Below are 11394 nucleotides of genomic sequence, written 5' to 3' on the forward strand. Positions count from 1 at the left end.
TGCCTCTGAGTCGCCACCAGACGTACCAGTGGTACCTGGAGACGGACCTCTCCAGATGACCTCAACATGCGATGGGGATCATACAGAAGAAGGCCCTCTCTAAAGTGGCCCAGACCCAAGCCGTTCAGTGCTTTAAAGGTAATAACCAGCACACTGTATTTTGTCCAGAAACATATCGGCAGCCAGTACAACTGTTTTAAAACAGGCATAATATGGTCTCTCTGGGTTCCCCCAGAGAGGTAACCTGGCTGCCGCATTTTGAACTAACTGAAGTTTCCAAACTACGTACAAAGGCAGCCCCATGTAGAGCACATTGCAATAGTCAAGCCTGGAGGTTACCCACTGATGCACCACTGTTTTGAGATAATTCTCTTCAAGGAATGGACACAGCTGTAAAATCAGCCAAAGCTGATGGAAAGCTCTCCTGGCCATAGCCTCCACCTGAGATACCAGGGTGAGGCCTGGATCCAAGAGCACTCCCAAGCCGTGTATCTGTTTCTTCTGTGGGAGTGTAACCCCATCCAGTCATCAAAATCCAGTATGAAGCCATCAAAGGAGACCAAGGCCTACATTCTCAGGAAACACCAACAGACAAAAGATAAGAAAAGGAAAGAATAGATGCAGAGAATCCCAGAAAGAAAGAAAAATTTGGACTGATAAGATTTGAACCAAACAATGACCAAACCCCAAAATTCCAACTCAGAGTTGAGAAAGGAAGGAAATGTGATCAACAGTATCAATGGTACAAAGCAGACTAAACGAAAATACAGGAAAACCCTGGGATTTAGCAAGAAGGAGATTATTGCTAGGTTGACCAGAGCTATTTCTGTAATACTCTCTGCCCCATTTATTTGTCCAATGGATGCTTTTTTGACTTGGGAGATGTGGTTTAACATCCTTGTTCATCGAGCCTTCTGGATGGCTTTAGGCAAGTCACATCTCAGTCTCAGTTTCTCATCTATAAAGTGTGAACAGCAACCTCATTCACAAGGTGCAAGAACAAATCAAATAAAAACAAGCTGCACTAGAACCAACAACCATAACTGATCTTTCATAAACTAGGTATATTTCTGTAGCCACACTGCTGTATCCTTTGCTGTCTCCAGAGGTGACCTTAAAGAGCTACAATGACATATTTGAATAATAGCCCTCACAATTTCATAAATCAGCAGAAACTGGTAACTCAGACTAGCATTCAGAAGCCTTAACTATAGTGTGCCCATTTATCTATTTAGCACATTTTTATACTGCCCCATACTTAAGTCTCTGGGCAGTTCACAATTAGAGCACAAAGTTCTGGGCAGTTCTGAGCAGTTCACTTAGAGCGCAAAGAAAGTGGGCATAATCCAGCCAATGTTGATCACTGGTTAAAGAACAGGAAACAGAAGACAAGAATAATGCTATTTAGTTTATGAATAAATAATCAAGAGTCAGGGTTGAGCAATAATAATACTCGGGATGATGAAAATGCAAGCAGATGGTGAAGGACTCCAAAAGCTATCTCCAAGCTGTGTTAAAATGGATAACAAAATGGCATCTGTGTGAGTCAATGTAATTAGGGCTAAAGTAATGCACACTCGGCCAAAAAATTAAAAATAAAAATCCTAACCACATATATGCTGAATAGGACAGTAACTAACCCAAAAAAGGCATCTTGAAAGGTGGTGAATAGTGCAATGAAAACTTAACTTTAGTGTGCTGAGATAGTGAAAAGGGCAAATTCCATGCTAGAGATCAATAAGAAGGGAATTGAAAACAAAACAAGCAGTATCATAAAGACTTGATGTAAATGACCAAACAGGCTGGAACAACTTCCATAAAGCAAATAGAAAGATCTTTTTCTGACTCCTCATAACACCAGAACTCAGGATTACCCAATTAAATTCATTGGTAGTAAGTTGAGGACAGTGAAAACAGTGGAACTTACTGCCATAGGATGTGCTGATGACCACTTAGATGCCTTTTAAATCAAATTAGATCAAAGAAGATGGGTATGGCTACTAAAAACAGTTGCTGTTGTGACAAACCATGAAGGGAGGGTTTGTGGGTTTTTCAGAAGCATCCGGCTAGCCACAGTTGGAAATAGGATGCTAGAGCCACAAGCCTTCGTTAACGATTCGAGGCTAATGTCTGAAATTAAAAAGTAAGTAATCTCTGTTTTGGAGAATGATGGAACCAGGATATGGGTAGAATCCACAGATGGGCTCAATTCAAGATGTTGATTATAACCTTTAAAGTCAGAAATGGCTTCGGCCAAATACTTGAAGGACTGAAACCACCTACTACTTGTGGTCATCTGAAAAGGCCCTCATGTGTGTTCTGCCTTTTTCCAAAGGACGGTTGGTGGGAACGCAGAAGGGTGCCTTCGCATCAGCAACATCGAGATTATGGAACTCCCTTGTTTGGGAAATTCAGCTAAATACACTTCCCCCAAAATATGGCTCATAGTGTGCCATAACCAGTTGTTGTAAAAGGTGCTTTATTTTGTAGTCTGTAATTTTGCCACCAGTTATAGTCTCCTCTGTTATTTTATTGTATTATTATATTTTTACTGTTTGAATGAATTGTTGTAAGCTGCCTTGGATGTTGTGGAAAGGTGGAATATTTTAGAGTGGTTCCATTCCTACCCCTTGAGTAGATTCCAGATGGTGTCACTTGAAGACTGTTGCTCTGCAAAGTGAGGGTTACTGTATGCTGGAGGAGAGGAGAGCTGGTCTTGCAGTAGGAAGCATGACTTGTCCCCTTAGCTAAGCAGGATCCACCCAGGTTGCAAATGAATGGGAAACTATGTGTGAGCGCTGTAAGATATTCCCCTTAGGGGATGGAGTCACTCTGGAGAGAGCAAAAGATTCCAAGATGCCTGCCTGGCATCTTCAAGACAGAGCTGAGAGAGATTTTTGCCTGCAACCGTGGAGAAGCTGCTGCCAGTCTGTGTAGACAATACTGAGCTAGATAGACCAATGGTCTGACTCAGTATATGGCAGCTTCCTATGTTCCTATGGAGTTCCAGAAGGCTCTATACTGTCTCCAATGCTTTTTACATCTACATAAAACTGGTGGGAGTTTTGGTGCAGAGTGTTAGCAATATGCTGCTGACACCCAAATCTAGTTCTCCCTATCAACTTCATCAGGAAATGGCATAACTTCCCTAAATGCTTGCCTGGAGGCAGTAATGGGCTGGATGAATGATAACAAAATGATCTTGAATCCAAATAAGATGGAGGTACTGAGTGTGTGTGTGTGTGTGTGTGTGTGTGTGTGTGTGTGTGTGTGTGAAGACCCAAGAGATGGTTTAGATCTGCCTGTTCTGGATGGGCTACACTCACCGTGAAAGATCAGGTACGTAGCTTGGGAATGCAGTTCTCCTGGATCCAAAACTCTCTGATTTCTCAGGTTGAGGCAGTGGCCATGAGCGCTTTTTATCAGCGTAGGCCCATTTCTGGAGGTAAATGACCTTTAAAAAGTGGTGCATATGCTGTTAACCTCCAGGCTTGACTATTGTAATACGCTCTGTGTGGGGCTGCCTTTGTCCGTAGTCCGGAAATTACAATGGGTACAGAATGTGGCAGCCAGGCTGGTCTCTGGGACAACCTAAAGGGACCACATAACACTGATTTTTTAAGAACTGCACTGGCTGCTGATACATTTCCAAGCGAAATACAAAGTGCTGGTTATTACCTATGAAGCCCTTAATGGCTGAGGTCCAGGGTATTTAAGAGAGCACCTCCTTTGTTATGAACCCTGCCAGCTATTAAGATAATCTTGGGATATCTAGTTACGGTTGCTGCTGGCTCGTCTAGTGGCAACTTAGGGCTGGGCCTTCTGTGTGGCTGCCCCAGGGCCTTGAAATGTACTCCCTATCAAATAAGAGCATCTCGGATTGCCTTAAAAATAAGCAATCTGAGATTCTAAGACACACAAGTTTTGGGCAGTATAGAAATATAATGAACTAATGGATGGGTGGATGGATGGATGAATAAAAGACCCTTAAGACACACCTGTTTTCTCAGGCTATTAGTTACAGCTGATTTTAAACTGTTTGGTTGTTTTACTCTGTGAAATTTTTTTTGTTTTATTCTGTGAATTGTTTTTAATTGCTCTGTTAAAGTGTTTTGTTTGTTTTATTTTATATTGTAACTTGGATTATATGCACCATCTAGAGAGAGATATATCAGGCACTATGTAAATTAGATAGATAGATAGATAGATATTTAAAATATTTAAAATAAACAAATTCAAAATGCTCTCTCTTGACAGTTTCTTAAACAACAGCTTTCCATACTACATGGCAATTTGCTTACAAGACTAGGTTAAATTTCAACAGGGCCTTTCTCCGATGGCAGGCTTAACTGTGAGACTATGCAACTAATCATTTGTTGGACAGAAGTCATATAGAAGCCGCAGCCTAAAGCCAAAATAACAATTCTGGGTGTATTTGCATAGGGCTGGTTTGATGCAGTGTCCCTCCTTTCCTTTCTAATTTTTTTCATGAACCATTCATATCACGTACTCCTGGGTCTCTCTCATATCACGTACTCCTGGGTCCCTTCTAGCCAATGGCTTTCTAGAGTAGGTGGGATACTGCACCTCCATCCTCCCACCTACCTCCACCACCATGCATATGTAGTGTGTGCTTCTAAAAACTTTAATTTTAATGCATTTTTTAAAAACTTCTTTTTAGGGGGTTTTCTGCAAGACCGCCACCTTGCAACACCACCACCGACTTGCAATGTCAATGTTGACACCATAGAACTACCTCACCTTCAATAAAGCTTGCGTATAAAATGGCACTCTTCTCCTAGGCCTTTTGATTCTGCATTGGTGTCAATTGATCCTTTTAAATCTCACTTATATTATATAAATTTGACTTCCCCAAGACCAGGTATTCTGCAAGATCAGCCCCCCCCCCAATAAAAAACCAGTACCTAGCTGATAGTAAGATATATTGTAATATCAGTAGAATGAGAATATATGCAATAGTAAAAGGGTAGAAATACAGTATAAGTGACCCTAGGGGTAATGATACAATTGACAAAAAACAGACTTGTAGTGCTCGTACAAAGTTTCGAACATTTCCTCAGTCAAATGAGATATCCAATATTCCAGTCATTAAGATCACTCAGCTCACAGGAGTGAGCCTGGCCAGCTACTTGCCTGGCAGGGCTCACTCGGCCAGCGCCTCACTGCTTTCCTGCTGGCGCCTGGGCACTCATAGTGGTCTGACTCAGAGGGAGAGCTCTACCTCCGTGGCCTGACTGGCACCTGCTACCAAAGAGGGTGGACCTGGAGGAAGGCGGCCTCCCTCCCTACCCTGCCTGTCTTCCTAGCCAGAAAGCAGCTGCAGAGGAAGAGGGGACAGCAAGCCAAGCCAGCCGGGCAGGCAGGGAAACAGGGAGGTTTCTCCCTGTGGGTGGATCCTTTCTTATTTCTCTTTCTTCTTTTCAGTCCTGACATCCGCAAGACCACCGACTTGGAAAAGTCAGTGGTCTTGCTGGGTGTTTCACTAGATCACCCAGCAATTAAAAAAATTTTTTTTTAAAAAAGCACAACCCAGCCTGAGGCTTTAGAAACAGTCGCTCTATCACTATGGCTTCTCCACACATCTCAGAAGAAATGTCAGTGTACTTCAAAGTATCCCAAAAAGCTGTGTTAAAAGTGGAACTTTTTAGCATGGGCCTAATTCGGGCTAAGCTCCAACGCATGGGGGGAAACCTGAATTGCGTATCGAGTGCACCTTGATATCTTGCAAGGATTTTGAGGTAATTCCCCCACCCTCGATCTGCAAATGCACACCCACCACTCCCTGGGTACTTTGCCATCTGGGAATGGTCCAGCAGTTTGTGATATGGCATGGGAGTCTGTCATTCAGAGAAGGGTGGCTGCAGGGAATCTTGTTGGATACACCTAAAATAGCTCTTTGGATTCCATTGTATGTGTCTTTCTGGAGTCCCTACAATGTGATTCCTGTATTCTGAGTTCAGCTATTTATGTGAATGAACTGTTTTTCAGGAACTCTATGATGTTTTGGCTGTATTCCATATCTTCAGATCCTTACTTTCACCACTGGGTCTGGATCAGATATATTTAGACTGAATTGTATGTGTAACAGACAGCACTTATTCCTTCATAATTTTCCCTGAACAGAAGTTCCTGGTGGCCACTTACTTTGTGTAAATAATGGAACAGTATTTGGTGAAATATATTGCCATTGTCTGGTATTGGCAACTATAAAATGAACATTAGTTATCATGTTTGCATTTATGAAATTCACACACACACATCTGGTTCTGGTATCAAGCCCCTAAAGTATACACATATACAGCACAGCCATCTCTTTGGTGGAAAGGGGCGGCGAGAGGATACTTGCCCTTCTCTCTACTAACCTCTTCCCCTCCCCCAGCAGCTCAGTTTCAGCAGCACTATTGTTAACCATATTAAAATTTCAACATGTACGGTTGTAGTGTCTCATTTTCCTTTAACCCCTTGAAGAGATGAGCTCATAAAGCAGGATCTTTCCTAAACCCCAAAGAACACTCACAGAATTGTTTTGACATTAGTGAACGTTTTTTTTAGTTATATTCCTCTTCGATAGCCTATTTGCAATAATGGCATTTATATAATTAAGAGATTTTCAAGTATTTGGAGAAAAAACAATAAATTATCCAACAGACACAAAATATGAATGACAAGCCAAGGTAGAAACCAGTTTCCTATTCTTGGCAGTGTAACCTTTAGTTCACTTGATTTAGTTCCTGAGAGGAGGTGGGGGCGGATTTTTAAAAAAAGTGCACAGACAACTAGGTATTCTGTCTTTCAACCCTGACAAGTAGCAGATTTCATAGCTCATTAAAATATGGTGACTGAGCTCTATGATAAATGGCTCTAGAAGAGGTTAGACAAAGCAATGCAGTTCTGGGGAGGTGGGGTGGGGGGGAGATATTGCATGGAACTAAAATCATCTCTCTCTGCCTCTGAGACAGAAAAATGAATGCAAGACATTAGAGAAAATGCTAAGGGGTGGGGGGAATAAAAGAAATTTAGAAGTCAGCAAATACACACACACACACACACTGGAAACCGATAGGGCTTGAAAGTACTGCCAAGGCAATCCTCGCCAACGTCTCCAGTGCCTTTTATTTCATTCTTTTAGGAGAACGGCCAATACCCCTCTAGCATTTTCTGCCTGTCTTCATCACAGCTGCCTTTCCTGGATGCTCAAAAAATATCACCTTTTTAGAAAACTGACACATTCCTTAGATTGACTGACAGTAGGCACAACCAATGCTTAATAGAGTTTAATGCCAGCACACACATAACACACGCGCCACCCAAGGAAATATGAGGCTCCGGTACATAACAATAGGAAAAGAACGGAGTCCTGAAAACCAAGGCGGTATGCCCGGGTTTCATGGCACAGACAGAGGGGCTAAGGCTTAAACTGACAAGGTCAGGAAGCAAGAGCAGGAGAGAGGGAGAGAAATCTAAACTTCTGCTCCCGATCGACGCTTTTAAAAGGGGGGGAAGCGGTGTGGGGGGGGGGGGGATCCGAAGGAAAGACAAAAGAAAATTGCCGCGCGCCAAGGTCCTACCTTGCTCGGATCTTTGATTTGGGGACAAGAGATTTGGTTGGGCTTTCCCTTGTGCAATGGAGCCAGGCAGCAGCAGCAGCAGCCCAGCCCGGTCTCTCTCAAGCAGCCTCCATTGCTCTCCCCGCCGCGGCTGCCACACCATAGCAAAGCGAGCAGCGAGCGAATTCCATTCAAGCGATCACATGCTCTTCCCCTGCAACCCGACAGCCTCAAGTTGAAAGGCGGGGAGCAGCCGCGGCTGGGGTCGAGGCTCGAGCGACAATCGGAGCGCTGCCTGCCGGGTCTCAGAGAAGCCCGTTCGGCTCCAGTCCCTGCCTTCAGCCTTGTCTTCTAGAGCAGATGCTTCCGCGACTGCTGTAGGGTTGTTAGACTGGCACTGGGCAGAGAAGGGAGGTCATGGAGCGGCGATGTCCCTTCGAAAGAGTTATGAGGTGTCGGCACTGCTGAAAGAAGGGGCATATGTGTGTGGTCGCTACGGTCTCTGGACTCCCACCCCACCCACCCCCATTGCTTTAAGATAAATGGTACCCATGCAGGTTGCTGGCAGGGGCATCGTTAGGGGAGAGGGGGCCGTGTGCGCCCCTCTCCCTCCTGGTGGCCCCTCAGAGTGAGGAAAAGAGGGGGGAGTGGAGCTGGGGGGCCGGCAGGGTTGTTTGAATTCATCCGCTCAGTTATAGCTACGCCCCACCCCAGTTGCTGGATTCCCACCCTGATCTGGTCTTCCATGTCTCAAGTTCCTTCCAGCTATTGTCTAAACGGGAGATCAGATCTAGCCCCCCACCCCACCCCACCCCCCAAAAACCTGCACCGAAAATACCTGAAATAGCCTCTTCAAGTGCTAACTACAACGGCTCGAAAGAATACTCCTCCTGCTGGATCAAGCTTACACTGGACATCGACCCGCCTATTTGCCAACTTTGGAAACTGGTGTCACACACCGACCATCGAGAAGCGACACCGTGGTGCAATCCATTTCACAACCCCCCAGGTTGTTCACAGCCAGGGGGGACCGGGTGGGGCGGGGGGGGAGTGAGATATAGTACGCAGAAAACGAGGCATTCCATTTTCCAGTCATGACAAGTAGCAGATTTCATTTTCACAGTTCATTAAAATGCGATGACCAAGCGCTATGAATAAAAGTCTGTCAAGGAGGTTAGACAAAGCAGTGCAGTTCTGGGGAGGTGGGGCAGCAACATATGGCATGCAACAAAAGTCCTCTCTCTCTCTGTGCACCTTGGAGACAGACACTAGGAAAATGCAAGATTAAATACTTATTAATGGAAGAACTGACATTCAGCCCATACATGCTTTGTTAGGGTAACAGAAGCATTTGTAGCAACAGCGAGCCAACCTGCCAAGGCTTTGGGTGCGGTAGTCTTGAATTGTACAAGAAATGACTTGGTGAAAACTGCTATCCCCTATCAGATAATAAGGTCTGCCTTCTGTGTGAATGCCATAGGGAATATTGACAAAAACTTGTGCAGCACATCTCGCAATGGACATGATGAGCTTAAGCTGAACATTGTTCAATACACTATGGCCTCTTTAGAGAGGTGGCAAACTTGCATCCACCACTTCAAACTGCTGGTGGGGAGTGTCACATAAGTGAGGATTCCTCATACAGAAAACTTCCCTGCACATAGAAAGCTAGCATGTCAGGGGAGAACTTCAGGGAAGATGCTCTTTCTCCAATATTCTTCCCTCTTGTGGATTTTTTAAAATATAGAAACAATTCAAGGTGAGCCTCCATATGGAGTCTGAAGTGGTACAGCCAGAATAAGATGGTAAAAAGCACAAAAGAGGAAGAGGTTGAGAAACTGAGTCATAGAGACAGTAGAATGTATATGCAGAGACAGTGTGTGTGTGTGTGTGTGTGCGCGCGCGCGCGCACACACACACACACACACACTGGACTGGATAGAGATAGAGGGTTAACAGCAAACAGATTAAAATGCATCAGAAATGCCTTTTCCAGTTCACTGAACTAGCAATACAACCCTCAAGACAATATAGTAATAGAGTCATTTGAATTATACTGCTGACTGTAAACAAAATCCATGAAGCTGAATGTGGGCATAGATATTACAAGATATTGTGCCTGCCTGCCCCCCCTCCATTTAGACAACAATCTTTCTCTTTACCTGAAACAACTCAACACCCTTCCCTTCTATATTCAGCAAAACAAAACTAAGACCCTACAAGCAGCCAAATCCCTTTACTTACCTGAATAATTTTTGTTCAGTATGCAAAGAATAATACCCCTAAACTTTGTGCCATGCCTAGACTTTCATGCTTTTGGTCATGGTACTGTGACCAAATCATTTTAAGAACATATTTTATCATGTATATAGCACTTTCAGTGTGCTTCACCTTTATCTTGACCTGCCCCATGTGTATTGGTTAGAGTGCTGGACTAGGACCGGGGGGACCTGAGTTCAAATCCCCATTCAGCCATGATACTAGCTAGGTGACTCTGGGCCGGTTACTTCTCTCCAGCCTAACCTACTTCACAGGGTTGTTGTGAGGAGAAACCTAAGTATGTAGTACACAGTTCTGGGCTCCTTAGAAGAAAAGCAGGATATAAAATGTAAAAAATAAGATGGGTCATTAATACTTCCATCTTTTACACAGGAAATTTAAAATGAGAGATGGCAACTTTGTCAAGGTCACCTAAGTCACCTACAGCTGACTTTTATCAGCCAGCTACTAACCTCCAGGACCACTGGTTCCCCCCAAAGTCTGGCTACGGATTTTTACTACCACTGCAACTGCTATAAGAGAACAGGCTACGCCAGGTCCTGGGGAAGGGAAGAGAATTCTGCTGGGCAGGGCCCTGACTGTTTGCCTCTGCTCCACCCCATCCAGGTATCTGTTATAAAAGAACAGGCTGTGCCAGGGGCATGAGCTGAAGGGCTCTCCGCCTTTTGGCTCTCAGCCTTGAGGTGAGCTGAGTGGGGCCTCAGAAGCACAGAGGAAAAAGCGGGGGGGGGGGGGAAACATCCCTTGCTTTCAACAAGGAGTTAGCAAGTGCAACTGAGCTCTTCTGAATGACTGAGGAAGTTGTGGGCCTGGTGTTAGTGAAACGGAGGAGCAGCAGGGAATGTGTCTGAGAGAGCAGAAAAGTGGGGATGGTCTGGGGGCAGTGATTTTACGGGTAGTGGGAAGAGGAAAATATGGCGGTGGGAGCTGGGCAGGCTTACGGGGTGGGGGGGAACGGCCCAGGTAATTCAGGCCTGTTCTTTTTCTGGCTCTTCTCCCAACCCTGCAGCCCCAGGGAGTGCTGGAAACACTCTCCCTAGCATTAGGGTGCTGCTGTTAAATGCCAGGTCAGTAAATGCTAAAAACATCTCTTATCCAGTTTGATAGTGGATGAGCATGCTGACCTGTTACGTGTGACGGAGACCTGGTTGGATGAGCTGGATGAGGTTGGTCTCTCTCAGCTCTCTCCTCCAGGTTTTCTGATTCTGCAGCAACCCAACCTTGAGGACTGGGGAGGGGACGTTGTCATCTGGGGATTTGGATTGAGTTGTCAGCAATATGCAGATAACACTCAGCTCTATCTCTCCTTGACACCTGATCTTAGTGAAGTAGTGGATGTCCTGAATTTTGGAGGCAGTGATGGGTTCGATGAGGGCTAATAAACTGAGATTGAATCCAGGCAAGATGGAGGTGCTGTTGGTCAGTAGAAGAGCCAAGCACGATGAGACAATTCAACTGGTTCTGGATGGGGCTACACTCCCTTTGAAAGAACAGCTGCACAGCTTGGGGGTACTGCTTGACCCAGCTTTGCTTTAGGAAACTCACG

The 11394-nt window shown here is 44.8% G+C and overlaps 1 protein-coding gene across 2 annotated transcripts in view; it reads right to left on the reverse strand.

Annotated features, from left to right (window-relative positions):
• Window positions 1-8425, reverse strand: part of CRACD (capping protein inhibiting regulator of actin dynamics) — a 198926-nt gene extending 190501 nt beyond the window's left edge. The window contains exon 1 of one of the 2 annotated variants that reach the window (XM_053253709.1): window positions 8407-8425. The gene's annotated coding sequence lies outside the window, so the exon portion shown is untranslated. Of the gene's footprint in view, window positions 1-7589; window positions 8050-8406 lie in introns of those variants that run through there. The other variant, XM_053253706.1, reaches the window with a different exon arrangement.
• Between the last annotated feature and the right edge of the window lie 2969 nt (window positions 8426-11394).

Source organism: Hemicordylus capensis, chromosome 5 (assembly GCF_027244095.1).
Source record: "Hemicordylus capensis ecotype Gifberg chromosome 5, rHemCap1.1.pri, whole genome shotgun sequence".
In the NCBI taxonomy this organism is placed as follows: domain Eukaryota; kingdom Metazoa; phylum Chordata; class Lepidosauria; order Squamata; family Cordylidae; genus Hemicordylus; species Hemicordylus capensis.